This window comes from Salvelinus alpinus, chromosome 3 (genome assembly GCF_045679555.1).
Source record: "Salvelinus alpinus chromosome 3, SLU_Salpinus.1, whole genome shotgun sequence".
Lineage (NCBI taxonomy): Eukaryota > Metazoa > Chordata > Actinopteri > Salmoniformes > Salmonidae > Salvelinus > Salvelinus alpinus.
Genome location: NC_092088.1, coordinates 109,979,925 through 109,996,360, shown reverse-complemented (window position 1 = coordinate 109,996,360; position 16,436 = coordinate 109,979,925). Strand labels below are relative to the sequence as shown.

At 38.0% G+C, this 16,436-nt stretch overlaps 11 non-coding genes across 11 annotated transcripts; all 11 read right to left on the bottom strand.

The window, feature by feature from the left end:
* Positions 1–386: 386 nt before the first annotated feature.
* trnav-uac (transfer RNA valine (anticodon UAC)) lies at positions 387–459 on the bottom strand. Its single transcript has one exon. It is a non-coding gene; the product is annotated as a tRNA-Val (tRNA).
* A 2,114-nt stretch (positions 460–2,573) lies between these two features.
* On the bottom strand, positions 2,574–2,646 carry trnav-uac (transfer RNA valine (anticodon UAC)). The gene has a single exon. It is a non-coding gene; the product is annotated as a tRNA-Val (tRNA).
* A 1,500-nt stretch (positions 2,647–4,146) lies between these two features.
* On the bottom strand, positions 4,147–4,219 carry trnav-aac (transfer RNA valine (anticodon AAC)). Its single transcript has one exon. It is a non-coding gene; the product is annotated as a tRNA-Val (tRNA).
* Positions 4,220–4,763: 544 nt separating this feature from the next.
* On the bottom strand, positions 4,764–4,836 carry trnag-ucc (transfer RNA glycine (anticodon UCC)). Its single transcript has one exon. It is a non-coding gene; the product is annotated as a tRNA-Gly (tRNA).
* A 507-nt stretch (positions 4,837–5,343) lies between these two features.
* trnav-aac (transfer RNA valine (anticodon AAC)) lies at positions 5,344–5,416 on the bottom strand. Its single transcript has one exon. It is a non-coding gene; the product is annotated as a tRNA-Val (tRNA).
* Positions 5,417–5,985: 569 nt separating this feature from the next.
* On the bottom strand, positions 5,986–6,058 carry trnav-aac (transfer RNA valine (anticodon AAC)). Its single transcript has one exon. It is a non-coding gene; the product is annotated as a tRNA-Val (tRNA).
* Positions 6,059–8,368: 2,310 nt separating this feature from the next.
* On the bottom strand, positions 8,369–8,441 carry trnav-uac (transfer RNA valine (anticodon UAC)). The gene has a single exon. It is a non-coding gene; the product is annotated as a tRNA-Val (tRNA).
* Positions 8,442–10,204: 1,763 nt separating this feature from the next.
* On the bottom strand, positions 10,205–10,277 carry trnav-uac (transfer RNA valine (anticodon UAC)). Its single transcript has one exon. It is a non-coding gene; the product is annotated as a tRNA-Val (tRNA).
* A 729-nt stretch (positions 10,278–11,006) lies between these two features.
* trnav-cac (transfer RNA valine (anticodon CAC)) lies at positions 11,007–11,079 on the bottom strand. Its single transcript has one exon. It is a non-coding gene; the product is annotated as a tRNA-Val (tRNA).
* Positions 11,080–11,996: 917 nt separating this feature from the next.
* Positions 11,997–12,069, bottom strand: trnav-uac (transfer RNA valine (anticodon UAC)). The gene has a single exon. It is a non-coding gene; the product is annotated as a tRNA-Val (tRNA).
* A 1,876-nt stretch (positions 12,070–13,945) lies between these two features.
* On the bottom strand, positions 13,946–14,018 carry trnav-uac (transfer RNA valine (anticodon UAC)). Its single transcript has one exon. It is a non-coding gene; the product is annotated as a tRNA-Val (tRNA).
* Positions 14,019–16,436: the final 2,418 nt, after the last annotated feature.

The following is a 16,436-nucleotide window of genomic DNA, read 5'->3' as shown; positions in this document are numbered from 1 at the left end:
GAACCAGGGACCTTTCGCGTGTTAAGCGAACGTGATAACCACTACACTACAGAAACTGCTTCATGTGGTTTTTGCAAGGACTAAACCAAATTTGACTGATATTCACTGCATGTCTTTGAATTTCCAAAATAAGGCATTTATGAAAGCAACTATTCACTGTTATAAATACAGTTCTTACTGAATGTGTCAAAGAGCACTGTTTCCACCCGGTTTCAAACCGGGGACCTTTCGCCTGTGAAGCGAATGTGATAACCACTACACTACAGAAACTGCTGCATGTTTTACTGATATTCACATCATTTATTTGAATTTCCAAAATAAGGCATTTATGAAAGCAACTATTCACTGTTATAAATACAGTTCTTACTGAATGTGTCAAAGAGCACTGTTTCCACCCGGTTTCGAACCGGGGACCTTTCGCGTGTAAAGCGAACGTGATAACCACTACACTACAGAAACTGCCGCATGTGATTTTTGCAAGTACTAAACCAAATTTTACTGCTATTCACTGCATGTATTTGAATTTCCAAAATATTATTATCTGTTATAAATACATTTCTTACTGAATGTGTCAAAGAGCACTGTTCCCACCCGGTTTCGAACCGGGGACCTTTCGCGTGTGAAGCGAATGTGATAACCACTACACTACAGAAACTGCTGCATGTGGTTTTTGCAAGGACTAAACCAAATTTTACTGATATTCACATCATTTATTTGAATTTCCAAAATAAGGCATTGATGAAAGCAACTATTCACTGTTATAAATACAGTTCTTACTGAATGTGTCAAAGAGCACTGTTTCCACCCGTTTTCGAACCGGGGACCTTTCGCGTGTTAAGCGAACGTGATAACCACTACACTACAGAAACTGCTGCATGTGATTTTTGCAAGGACTAAAACAAATTTTACTGATATTCACTGCATGTATTTGAATTTCCAAAATAAGGCATTTATGAAAGAATGCACTGTTTCCAACCGGTTTCGAACCGGGGACCTTTCGCGTGTTAAGCGAACGTGATAACCACTACACTACAGAAACTGCTGCATGTGATTTTTGCAAGGACTAAACCAAATTTTACTGATATTCACATCATTTATTTGAATTTCCAAAATAAGGCATTTATGAAAGCAACTATTTACTGTTATAAATACAGTTCTTACTGAATGTGTCAAAGAGCACTGTTTCCACCCGGTTTCAAACCAGGGACCTTTCGCGTGTTAAGCGAACGTGATAACCACTACACTACAGAAACTGCTTCATGTGGTTTTTGCAAGGACTAAACCAAATTTTACTGATATTCACATCATTTATTTGAATTTCCAAAATAAGGCATTTATGAAAGCAACTATTCACTGTTATAAATACAGTTCTTACTGAATGTGTCAAAGAGCACTGTTTCCACCCGGTTTCGAACCGGGGACCTTTCGCGTGTGAAGCGAATGTGATAACCACTACACTACAGAAACTGCTTCGTGTGGTTTTTGCAAGGACTAAACCAAATTTTACTGATATTCACTGCATGTATTTGAATTTCCAAAATATTATTATCTGTTATAAATACAGTTCTTACTGAATGTGTCAAAGAGCACTGTTTCCACCCGGTTTCGAACCGGGGACCTTTCGCGTGTGAAGCGAATGTGATAACCACTACACTACAGAAACTGCTTCATGTGGTTTTTGCAAGGACTAAACCAAATTTTACTGATATTCACTGCATGTCTTTGAATTTCCAAAATAAGGCATTTATGAAAGCAACTAATCACTATTATAAATATAGTTCTTTTATGAATGTGCCAAAGAGCATTGTTTCCACTCGGTTTCGAACCGGGGACCTTTCGCATGTAAAGCGAACATGATAACCACTACACTACAGAAACTGCCGCATGTGATTTTTGCAAGGACTAAACCAAATTTTACTGATATTCACTGCATGTATTTGAATTTCCAAAATAAGGCATTTATGAAAGAATGCACTGTTTCCACCCTATTTCGAACCGGGGACCTTTCGCGTGTTAAGCGAACGTGATAACCACTACACTACAGAAACTGCTGCATGTGGTTTTTGCAAGGTCTAAACCAAATTTTACTGATATTCACTGCATGTCTTTGAATTTCCAAAATAAGGCATTTATGAAAGCAACTATTCACTGTTATAAATACAGTTCTTACTGAATGTGTCAAAGAGCACTGTTTCCACCCGGTTTCGAACCGGGGACCTTTCGCGTGTGAAGCGAATGTGATAACCACTACACTACAGAAACTGCTGCATGCGGTTTTTGCAAGTACTAAACCAAATTTTACTGATATTCACATCATTTATTTGAATTTCCAAAATAAGGCATTTATGAAAGAATGCACTGTTTCCACCCGGTTTCGAACCGGGGACCTTTCGCATGTTAAGCGAACGTGATAACCACTACACTACAGAAACTGCTGCATGTGATTTTTGCAAGGACTAAACCAAATTTTACTGATATTCACTGCATGTCTTTGAATTTCCAAAATAAGGCATTTATGAAAGCAACTATTCACTGTTATAAATACAGTTCTTACTGAATGTGTCAAAGAGCACTGTTTCCACCCGGTTTCGAACCGGGGACCTTTCGCGTGTAAAGCGAACGTGATAACCACTACACTACAGAAACTGCCGCATGTGATTTTTGCAAGTACTAAACCAAATTTTACTGCTATTCACTGCATGTATTTGAATTTCCAAAATATTATTATCTGTTATAAATACAGTTCTTACTGAATGTGTCAAAGAGCACTGTTTCCATCCGGTTTCGAACCGGGGACCTTTCGCGTGTGAAGCGAATGTGATAACCACTACATTACAGAAATCGCTGCATGTGGTTTTTGCAAGGTATTTGAATTTCCAAAATAAGGCATTTATGAAAGAAAGCACGTTTTCCACCCGGTTTCAAACCAGGGACCTTTCGCGTGTTAAGCGAACGTGATAACCACTTCACTACAGAAACTGCTGCATGTGATTTTTGCAAGGACTAAACCAAATTTTACTGATATTCACTGCATGTCTTTGAATTTCCAAAATAAGGCATTTATGAAAGCATCTATACACTGTTATAAATACAGTTCTTACTGAATGTGTCAATGAGCACTGTTTCCACCCTGTTTTGAACCGAGGACCTTTCGCGTGTGAAGCAAATGTGATAACCACTACACTACAGAAACTGCTGCATGTAGTTTTTGCAAGGTCTAAACCAAATTTTACTGATATTCACTGCATGTCTTTGAGTTTCCAAAATAAGGCATTTATGAAAGCAACTATTCACTGTTATAAATACAGTTCTTACTGAATGTGTCAAAGAGCACTGTTTCCACCCTATTTCAAACCGGGGACCTTTCGCGTGTTAAGCGAACGTGATAACCACTATACTACAGAAACTGCCGCATGTGATTTTTGCAAGGACTGAACCAAATTTTACTGATATTCACTGCATGTCTTTGAATTTCCAAAATAAGGCATTTATGAAAGCAACTATTCACTGTTATAAATACAGTTCTTACTGAATGTGTCAAAGAGCACTGTTTCCACCCGGTTTCAAACCGGGGACCTTTCGCGTGTGAAGCGAATGTGATAACCACTACACTACAGAAACTGCTGCATGTGGTTTTTGCAAGTACTAAACCAAATTTTACTGATATTCACATCATTTATTTGAATTTCCAAAATAAGGCATTTATGAAAGCAACTATTTACTGTTATAAATACAGTTCTTACTGAATGTGTCAAAGAGCACTGTTTCCACCCGGTTTCTAACCGGGGACCTTTCGCCTGTGAAGCGAACGTGATAACCACTACACTACAGAAACTACTGCATGTGATTTTTGCAAGGACTAAACCAAATTTTACTGATATTCACATCATTTATTTGAATTTCCAAAATAAGGCATTTATGAAAGCAACTATTTACTGTTATAAAAACAGTTCTTACTGAATGTGTCAAAGAGCACTGTTTCCACCCGGTTTCGAACCGGGGACCTTTCGCCTGTGAAGCAAATGTGATAACCACTACACTACTGAAACTGCTGCATGTTGTTTTTGCAAGGACTAAACCAAATTTTACTGATATTCACTGCATGTATTTGAATTTCCAAAATAAGGCATTTATGAAAGAATGCACTGTTTCCACCCGGTTTCGAACCGGGGACCTTTCGCGTGTTAAGCGAACGTGATAACCACTACACTACAGAAACTGCTGCATGTGATTTTTGCAAGGACTAAACCAAATTTTACTGATATTCACATCATTTATTTAAATTTCCAAAATAAGGCATTTATGAAAGCAACTATTTACTGTTATAAATACAGTTCTTACTGAATGTGTCAAAGAGCACTGTTTCCACCCGGTTTCGAACCAGGGACCTTTCGCGTGTTAAGCGAACGTGATAACCACTACACTACAGAAACTGCTTCATGTGGTTTTTGCAAGGACTAAACCAAATTTTACTGATATTCACTGCATGTCTTTGAATTTCCAAAATAAGGCATTTATGAAAGCAACTATTCACTGTTATAAATACAGTTCTTACTGAATGTGTCAAAGAGCACTGTTTCCACCCGGTTTCAAACCGGGGACCTTTCGCCTGTGAAGCGAATGTGATAACCACTACACTACAGAAACTGCTGCATGTTTTACTGATATTCACATCATTTATTTGAATTTCCAAAATAAGGCATTTATGAAAGCAACTATTCACTGTTATAAATACAGTTCTTACTGAATGTGTCAAAGAGCACTGTTTCCACCCGGTTTCGAACCGGGGACCTTTCGCGTGGAAAGCGAACGTGATAACCACTACACTACAGAAACTGCCGCGTGTGATTTTTGCAAGTACTAAACCAAATTTTACTGCTATTCACTGCATGTATTTGAATTTCCAAAATATTATTATCTGTTATAAATACATTTCTTACTGAATGTGTCAAAGAGCACTGTTCCCACCCGGTTTCGAACCGGGGACCTTTCGCGTGTGAAGCGAATGTGATAACCACTACACTACAGAAACTGCTGCATGTGGTTTTTGCAAGGACTAAACCAAATTTTACTGATATTCACATCATTTATTTGAATTTCCAAAATAAGGCATTGATGAAAGCAACTATTCACTGTTATAAATACAGTTCTTACTGAATGTGTCAAAGAGCACTGTTTCCACCCGTTTTCGAACCGGGGACCTTTCGCGTGTTAAGCGAACGTGATAACCACTACACTACAGAAACTGCTGCATGTGATTTTTGCAAGGACTAAAACAAATTTTACTGATATTCACTGCATGTATTTGAATTTCCAAAATAAGGCATTTATGAAAGAATGCACTGTTTCCACCCGGTTTCGAACCGGGGACCTTTCGCGTGTTAAGCGAACGTGATAACCACTACACTACAGAAACTGCTGCATGTGATTTTTGCAAGGACTAAACCAAATTTTACTGATATTCACATCATTTATTTGAATTTCCAAAATAAGGCATTTATGAAAGCAACTATTTACTGTTATAAATACAGTTCTTACTGAATGTGTCAAAGAGCACTGTTTCCACCCGGTTTCAAACCAGGGACCTTTCGCGTGTTAAGCGAACGTGATAACCACTACACTACAGAAACTGCTTCATGTGGTTTTTGCAAGGACTAAACCAAATTTTACTGATATTCACTGCATGTCTTTGAATTTCCAAAATAAGGCATTTATGAAAGCAACTATTCACTGTTATAAATACAGTTCTTACTGAATGTGTCAAAGAGCACTGTTTCCACCCGGTTTTGAACCGGGGACCTTTCGCCTGTTAAGCGAATGTGATAACCACTACACTACAGAAACTACTGCATGTGATTTTTGCAAGGACTAAACCAAATTTTACTGATATTCACATCATTTATTTGAATTTCCAAAATTAGGCATTTATGAAAGCAACTATTTACTGTTATAAATACAGTTCTTACTGAATGTGTCAAAGAGCACTGTTTCCACCCGGTTTCGAACCGGGGACCTTTCGCGTGTTAAGCGAACGTGATAACCACTACACTACAGAAACTGCTGCATGTTTTACTGATATTCACATCATTTATTTGAATTTCCAAAATACGGCATTTATGAAAGCAACTATTTACTGTTATAAATACAGTTCTTGCTGAATGTGTCAAAGAGCACTGTTTCCAAACGGTTTCGAACCGGGGACCTTTCGCGTGTGAAGCAAACGTGATAACCACTACACTACAGAAACTGCTGCATGTGATTTTTGCAAGGACTAAACCAAATTTTACTGATATTCACTGCATGTCTTTGAATTTCCAAAATAAGGCATTTATGAAAGCAACTATTCACTGTTATAAATACAGTTCTTACTGAATGTGTCAAAGAGCACTGTTTCCACCCGTTTTCGAAGCGGGGACCTTTCGCGTGTTAAGCGAACGTGATAACCACTACACTACAGAAACTGCTGCATGTGATTTTTGCAAGGACTAAACCAAATTTTACTGGTATTCACTGCATGTATTTGAATTTCCAAAATAAGGCATTTACGAAAGGATATACTGTTTCCACCCGGTTTCGAACCCGGGACCTTTCGCGTGTTAAGCGAACGTGATAACCACTACACTACAGAAACTGCTGCATGTGATCTTTGCAAGGACTAAACCAAATTTTACTGATATTCACTGCATGTCTTTGAATTTCCAAAATAAGGCAATTATGAAAGCAACTATTCACTGTTATAAATACAGTTCTTACTGAATGTGTCAAAGAGCACTGTTTCCACCCGGTTTCAAACCGGGGACCTTTCGCATGTGAAGCGAATGTGATAACCACTACACTACAGAAACTACTGCATGTGATTTTTGCAAGGACTAAACCAAATTTTACTGATATTCACATCATTTATTTGAATTTCCAAAATAAGGCATTTATGAAAGCAACTATTTACTGTTATAAATACAGTTCTTACTGAATGTGTCAAAGAGCACTGTTTCCACCCGGTTTCGAACCGGGGACCTTTCGCGTGTAAAGCGAACGTGATAACCACTACCCTACAGAAACTGCCGCATGTGATTTTTGCAAGTACTAAACCAAATTTTACTGCTATTCACTGCATGTATTTGAATTTCCAAAATATTATTATCTGTTATAAATACAGTTCTTACTGAATGTGTCAAAGAGCACTGTTTCCACCCGGTTTCGAACCGGGGACCTTTCGCGTGTGAATCGAATGTGATAACCACTACACTACAGAAACTGCTTCATGTGGTTTTTGCAAGGACTAAACCAAATTTTACTGCTATTCACTGCATGTATTTGAATTTCCAAAATTTTATTATCTGTTATAAATACAGTTCTTACTGTATGTGTCAAAGAGCACTGTTTCCACCCGGTTTCGAACCGGGGACCTTTCGCGTGTGAAGCGAATGTGATAACCACTACACTACAGAAACTGCTTCGTGTGGTTTTTGCAAGGACTAAACCAAATTTTACTGATATTCACTGCATGTATTTGAATTTCCAAAATATTATTATCTGTTATAAATACAGTTCTTACTGAATGTGTCAAAGAGCACTGTTTCCACCCGGTTTCGAACCGGGGACCTTTCGCGTGTGAAGCGAATGTGATAACCACTACACTACAGAAACTGCTTCATGTGGTTTTTGCAAGGACTAAACCAAATTTTACTGATATTCACTGCATGTCTTTGAATTTCCAAAATAAGGCATTTATGAAAGCAACTATTCACTGTTATAAATACAGTTCTTACTGAATGTGTCAAAGAGCATTGTTTCCACCCGGTTTCGAACCGGGGACCTTTCGCATGTAAAGCGAACGTGATAACCACTACACTACAGAAACTGCCGCATGTGATTTTTGCAAGGACTAAACCAAATTTTACTGCTATTCACTGCATGTATTTGAATTTCCAAAATATTATTATCTGTTATAAATACAGTTCTTACTGATTGTGTCAAAGAGCACTGTTTCCACCCGGTTTCGAACCGGGGACCTTTCGCGTGTGAAGCGAATGTGATAACCACTACACTACAGAAACTGCTTCATGTGGTTTTTGCAAGGACTAAACCAAATTTTACTGATATTCACTGCATGTATTTGAATTTCCAAAATAAGGCATTTATGAAAGAAAGCACTTTTTCCACCCGGTTTCAAACTAGGTACCTTTCGCGTGTTAAGCGAACGTGATAACCACTACACTACAGAAACTGCTGCATGTGATTTTTGCAAGGACTAAACCAAATTTTACTGATATTCACATCATTTATTTGAATTTCCAAAATAAGGCATTTATGAAAGCAACTATTCACTGTTATAAATTCAGTTCTTACTGAATGTGTCAAAGAGCACTGTTTCCACCCGGTTTCGAACCGGGGACCTTTCGCGTGTAAAGCGAACGTGATAACCACTACACTACAGAAACTGCCGCATGATATTTTTGCAAGGACTAAACCAAATTTTACTGCTATTCACTGCATGTATTTGAATTTCCAAAATATTATTATCTGTTATAAATACAGTTCTTACTGAATGTGTCAAAGTGCACTGTTTCCACCCGGTTTCGAACCGGGGACCTTTCGCGTGTGAAGCGAATGTGATAACCACTACACTACAGAAACTACTTTGTGTGGTTTTTGCAAGGACTAAACCAAATTTTACTGATATTCACTGCATGTATTTGAATTTCCAAAATATTATTATCTGTTATAAATACAGTTCTTACTGAATGTGTCAAAGAGCACTGTTTCCACCCGGTTTCGAACCGGGGACCTTTCGCGTGTGAAGCGAATGTGATAACCACTACACTACAGAAACTGCTTCATGTGGTTTATGCAAGGACTAAACCAAATTTTACTGATATTCACTGCATGTCTTTGAATTTCCAAAATAAGGCATTTATGAAAGCAACTATTCACTGTTATAAATACAGTTCTTACTGAATGTGTCAAAGAGCACTGTTTCCACCCGGTTTCGAACCGGGGACCTTTCGCGTGTAAAGCGAACGTGATAACCACTACCCTACAGAAACTGCCGCATGTGATTTTTGCAAGTACTAAACCAAATTTTACTGATATTCACATCATTTATTTGAATTTCCAAAATAAGGCATTTATGAAAGCAACTATTTACTGTTATAAATACAGTTCTTACTGAATGTGTCAAAGAGCACTGTTTCCACCCGGTTTCGAACCGGGGACCTTTCGCGTGTTAAGCGAACGTGATAACAACTACACTACAGAAACTGCTTCATGTGGTTTTTGCAAGGACTAAACCAAATTTTACTGCTATTCACTGCATGTATTTGAATTTCCAAAATATTATTATCTGTTATAAATACAGTTCTTACTGAATGTGTCAAAGAGCACTGTTTCCACCCGGTTTCGAACCCGGGACCTTTCGCGTGTGAAGCGAATGTGATAACCACTACACTACAGAAACTGCTTCGTGTGGTTTTTGCAAGGACTAAACCAAATTTTACTGATATTCACTGCATGTATTTGAATTTCCAAAATATTATTATCTGTTATAAATACAGTTCTTACTGAATGTGTCAAAGAGCACTGTTTCCACCCGGTTTCGAACCGGGGACCTTTCGCGTGTGAAGCGAATGTGATAACCACTACACTACAGAAACTGCTTCATGTGGTTTTTGCAAGGACTAAACCAAATTTTACTGATATTCACTGCATGTCTTTGAATTTCCAAAATAAGGCATTTATGAAAGCAACTATTCACTGTTATAAATACAGTTCTTACTGAATGTGTCAAAGAGCATTGTTTCCACCCGGTTTCGAACCGGGGACCTTTCGCATGTAAAGCGAACGTGATAACCACTACACTACAGAAACTGCCGCATGTGATTTTTGCAAGGACTAAACCAAATTTTACTGCTATTCACTGCATGTATTTGAATTTCCAAAATATTATTATCTGTTATAAATACAGTTCTTACTGATTGTGTCAAAGAGCACTGTTTCCACCCGGTTTCGAACCGGGGACCTTTCGCGTGTGAAGCGAATGTGATAACCACTACACTACAGAAACTGCTTCATGTGGTTTTTGCAAGGACTAAACCAAATTTTACTGATATTCACATCATTTATTTGAATTTCCAAAATAAGGCATTTATGAAAGCAACTATTCACTGTTATAAATTCAGTTCTTACTGAATGTGTCAAAGAGCACTGTTTCCACCCGGTTTCGAACCGGGGACCTTTCGCGTGTAAAGCGAACGTGATAACCACTACACTACAGAAACTGCCGCATGATATTTTTGCAAGGACTAAACCAAATTTTACTGCTATTCACTGCATGTATTTGAATTTCCAAAATATTATTATCTGTTATAAATACAGTTCTTACTGAATGTGTCAAAGAGCACTGTTTCCACCCGGTTTCGAACCGGGGACCTTTCGCGTGTGAAGCGAATGTGATAACCACTACACTACAGAAACTGCTTCGTGTGGTTTTTGCAAGGACTAAACCAAATTTTACTGATATTCACTGCATGTATTTGAATTTCCCAAATATTATTATCTGTTATAAATACAGTTCTTACTGAATGTGTCAAAGAGCACTGTTTCCACCCGGTTTCGAACCGGGGACCTTTCGCGTGTGAAGCGAATGTGATAACCACTACACTACAGAAACTGCTTCATGTGGTTTTTGCAAGGACTAAACCAAATTTTACTGATATTCACTGCATGTCTTTGAATTTCCAAAATAAGGCATTTATGAAAGCAACTATTCACTGATATAAATACAGTTCTTACTGAATGTGTCAAAGAGCATTGTTTCCACCCGGTTTCGAACCGGGGACCTTTCACATGTAAAGCGAACGTGATAACCACTACACTACAGAAACTGCCGCATGTGATTTTTGCAAGGACTAAACCAAATTTTACTGCTATTCACTGCATGTATTTGAATGTCCAAAATATTATTATCTGTTATAAATACAGTTCTTACTGATTGTGTCAAAGAGCACTGTTTCCACCCGGTTTCGAACCGGGGACCTTTCGCGTGTGAAGCGAATGTGATAACCACTACACTATAGAAACTGCTTCGTGTGGTTTTTGCAAGGACTAAACCAAATTTTACTGATATTCACTGCATGTATTTGAATTTCCAAAATATTATTATCTGTTATAAATACAGTTCTTACTGAATGTGTCAAAGAGCACTGTTTCCACCCGGTTTCGAACCGGGGACCTTTCGCGTGTGAAGCGAATGTGATAACCACTACACTACAGAAACTGCTTCATGTGGTTTTTGCAAGGACTAAACCAAATTTTACTGATATTCACTGCATGTCTTTGAATTTCCAAAATAAGGCATTTATGAAAGCAACTATTCACTGTTATAAATACAGTTCTTACTGAATGTGTCAAAGAGCATTGTTTCCACCCGGTTTCGAACCGGGGACCTTTCGCATGTAAAGCGAACGTGATAACCACTACACTACAGAAACTGCCGCATGTGATTTTTGCAAGGACTAAACCAAATTTTACTGCTATTCACTGCATGTATTTGAATTTCCAAAATAATATTATCTGTTATAAATACAGTTCTTACTGATTGTGTCAAAGAGCACTGTTTCCACCCGGTTTCGAACCGGGGACCTTTCGCGTGTGAAGCGAATGTGATAACCACTACACTACAGAAACTGCTTCATGTGGTTTTTGCAAGGACTAAACCAAATTTTACTGATATTCACTGCATGTATTTGAATTTCCAAAATAAGGCATTTATGAAAGAAAGCACTTTTTCCACCCGGTTTCAAACCAGGTACCTTTCGCGTGTTAAGCGAACGTGATAACCACTACACTACAGAAACTGCTGCATGTGATTTTTGCAAGGACTAAACCAAATTTTACTGATATTCACATCATTTATTTGAATTTCCAAAATAAGGCACTTATGAAAGCAACTATTCACTGTTATAAATTCAGTTCTTACTGAATGTGTCAAAGAGCACTGTTTCCACCCGGTTTCGAACCGGGGACCTTTCGCGTGTAAAGCGAACGTGATAACCACTACACTACAGAAACTGCCGCATGTGATTTTTGCAAGGACTAAACCAAATTTTACTGCTATTCACTGCATGTATTTGAATTTCCAAAATATTATTATCTGTTATAAATACAGTTCTTACTGAATGTGTCAAAGAGCACTGTTTCCACCCGGTTTCGAACCGGGGACCTTTCGCGTATGAAGCAAATGTGATAACCACTACACTACAGAAACTGCTTCATGTGATTTTTGCAAGGACTAAACCAAATTTTACTGATATTCACTGCATGTATTTGAATTTCCAAAATAAGGCATTTATGAAAGAATGCACTGTTTCCACCCTATTTCGAACCGGGGACCTTTCGCGTGTTAAGCGAACGTGATAACCACTACACTACAGAAACTGCTGCATGTGGTTTTTGCAAGGTCTAAACCAAATTTTACTGATATTCACTGCATGTCTTTGAATTTCCAAAATAAGGCATTTATGAAAGCAACTATTCACTGTTATAAATACAGTTCTTACTGAATGTGTCAAAGAGCACTGTTTCCACCCGGTTTCGAACCGGGGACCTTTCGCGTGTGAAGCGAATGTGATAACCACTACACTACAGAAACTGCTGCATGTGTTTTTTGCAAGTACTAAACCAAATTTTACTGATATTCACATCATTTATTTGAATTTCCAAAATAAGGCATTGATGAAAGCAACTATTCACTGTTATAAATACAGTTCTCACTGAATGTGTCAAAGAGCACTGTTTCCACCCGTTTTCGAACCAGGGACCTTTCGCGTGTTAAGCAAACGTGATAACCACTACACTACAGAAACTGCTGCATGTGATTTTTGCAAGGACTAAACCAAATTTTACTGATATTCACTGCATGTATTTGAATTTCGAAAATAAGGCATTTATGAAAGAATGCACTGTTTCCAACCGGTTTTGAACCGGGGACCTTTCGCATGTTAAGCGAACGTGATAACCACTACACTACAGAAACTGCTGCATGTGATTTTTGCAAGGACTAAACCAAATTTTACTGATATTCACTGCATGTCTTTGAATTTCCAAAATAAGGCATTTATGAAAGCAACTATTCACTGTTATAAATACAGTTCTTACTGAATGTGTTCAAAAAGCACTGTTTCCACCCGGTTTCGAACCGGGGACCTTTCACGTGTTAAGCGAACGTGATAACCACTACACTACAGAAACTGCTGCATGTGATTTTTGCAAGGACTAAACCAAATTTGACTGATATTCACTGCATGTATTTGAATTTCGAAAATAAGGCATTTATGAAAGAATGCAGTGTTTCCACCCGGTTTCGAACCGGGGACCTTTCGCATGTTAAGCGAACGTGATAACCACTACACTACAGAAACTGCTGCATGTGATTTTTGCAAGGACAAAAACCAAATTTTACTGATATTCACATCATTTATTTGAATTTCCAAAATAAGGCATTTATGAAAGCAACTATTCACTGTTATAAATACAGTTCTTACTGAATGTGTCAAAGGGCACTGTTTCCACCCAGGTTTCGAACCGGGGACATTTCGCGTGTGAAGCGAATGTGATAATCACTACATTACAGAAATCGCTGCATGTGGTTTTTGCAAGGACTAAACCAAATTTTACTGATATTCACTGCATGTATTTGAATTTCCAATATAAGGCATTTATGAAAGAAAGCACTTTTACCACCCGGTTTCAAACCAGGGACCTTTCGCGTGTTAAGCGAACGTGATAACCACTACACTACAGAAACTGCCGCATGTGTTTTTTGCAAGGACTAAACCAAATTTTACTGATATTCACATCATTTATTTGAATTTCCAAAATAAGGCATTTATGAAAGCAACTATTCACTGTTATAAATACAGTTCTTACTGAATGTGTCAAAGAGCACTGTTTCCACCCGGTTTCGAACCGGGGACCTTTCGCGTGTAAAGCGAACGTGATAACCACTACACTACAGAAACTGCCGCATGTGATTTTTGCAAGGACTAAACCAAATTTTACTGCTATTCACTGCATGTATTTGAATTTCCAAAATATTATTATCTGTTATAAATACAGTTCTTACTGAATGTGTCAAAGAGCACTGTTTCCACCCGGTTTCGAACCGGGGACCTTTCGCGTGTGAAGCGAATGTGATAACCACTACACTACAGAAACTGCTTCGTGTGGTTTTTGCAAGGACTAAACCAAATTTTACTGATATTCACAGCATGTATTTGAATTTCCAAAATATTATTATCTGTTATAAATACAGTTCTTACTGAATGTGTCAAAGAGCACTGTTTCCACCCGGTTTCGAACCGGGGACCTTTCGCGTGTGAAGCGAATGTGATAACCACTACACTACAGAAACTGCTTCATGTGGTTTTTGCAAGGACTAAACCAAATTTTACTGATATTCACTGCATGTCTTTGAATTTCCAAAATAAGGCATTTATGAAAGCAACTATTCACTGTTATAAATACAGTTCTTACTGAATGTGTCAAAGAGCATTGTTTCCACCCGGTTTCGAACCGGGGACCTTTCGCATGTAAAGCGAACGTGATAACCACTACACTACAGAAACTGCCGCATGTGATTTTTGCAAGGACTAAACCAAATTTTACTGCTATTCACTGCATGTATTTGAATTTCCAAAATATTATTATCTGTTATAAATACAGTTCTTACTGATTGTGTCAAAGAGCACTGTTTCCACCCGGTTTCGAACCGGGGACCTTTCGCGTGTGAAGCGAATGTGATAACCACTACACTACAGAAACTGCTTCATGTGGTTTTTGCAAGGACTAAACCAAATTTTACTGATATTCACTGCATGTATTTGAATTTCCAAAATAAGGCATTTATGAAAGAAAGCACTTTTTCCACCCGGTTTCAAACCAGGTACCTTTCGCGTGTTAAGCGAACGTGATAACCACTACACTACAGAAACTGCTGCATGTGATTTTTGCAAGGACTAAACCAAATTTTACTGATATTCACATCATTTATTTGAATTTCCAAAATAAGGCATTTATGAAAGCAACTATTCACTGTTATAAATTCAGTTCTTACTGAATGTGTCAAAGAGCACGGTTTCCACCCGGTTTCGAACCGGGGACCTTTCGCGTGTAAAGCGAACGTGATAACCACTACACTACAGAAACTGCCGCATGTGATTTTTGCAAGGACTAAACCAAATTTTACTGCTATTCACTGCATGTATTTGAATTTCCAAAATATTATTATCTGTTATAAATACAGTTTTTACTGAATGTGTCAAAGAGCACTGTTTCCACCCGGTTTCGAACCGGGGACCTTTCGCGTGTGAAGCGAATGTGATAACCACTACACTACAGAAACTGCTTCGTGTGGTTTTTGCAAGGACTAAACCAAATTTTACTGATATTCACAGCATGTATTTGAATTTCCAAAATATTATTATCTGTTATAAATACAGTTCTTACTGAATGTGTCAAAGAGCACTGTTTCCACCCGGTTTCGAACCGGGGACCTTTCGCGTGTGAAGCGAATGTGATAACCACTACACTACAGAAACTGCTTCATGTGGTTTTTGCAAGGACTAAACCAAATTTTACTGATATTCACTGCATGTCTTTGAATTTCCAAAATAAGGCATTTATGAAAGCAACTATTCACTGTTATAAATACAGTTCTTACTGAATGTGTCAAAGAGCATTGTTTCCACCCGGTTTCGAACCGGGGACCTTTCGCATGTAAAGCGAACGTGATAACCACTACACTACAGAAACTGCCGCATGTGATTTTTGCAAGGACTAAACCAAATTTTACTGCTATTCACTGCATGTATTTGAATTTCCAAAATATTATTATCTGTTATAAATACAGTTCTTACTGATTGTGTCAAAGAGCACTGTTTCCACCCGGTGTCGAACCGGGGACCTTTCGCGTGTGAAGCGAATGTGATAACCACTACACTACAGAAACTGCTTCATGTGGTTTTTGCAAGGACTAAACCAAATTTTACTGATATTCACTGCATGTATTTGAATTTCCAAAATAAGGCATTTATGAAAGAAAGCACTTTTTCCACCCGGTTTCAAACCAGGTACCTTTCGCGTGTTAAGCGAACGTGATAACCACTACACTACAGAAACTGCTGCATGTGATTTTTGCAAGGACTAAACCAAATTTTACTGATATTCACATCATTTATTTGAATTTCCAAAATAAGGCATTTATGAAAGCAACTATTCACTGTTATAAATTCAGTTCTTACTGAATGTGTCAAAGAGCACGGTTTCCACCCGGTTTCGAACCGGGGACCTTTCGCGTGTAAAGCGAACGTGATAACCACTACACTACAGAAACTGCCGCATGTGATTTTTGCAAGGACTAAACCAAATTTTACTGCTAT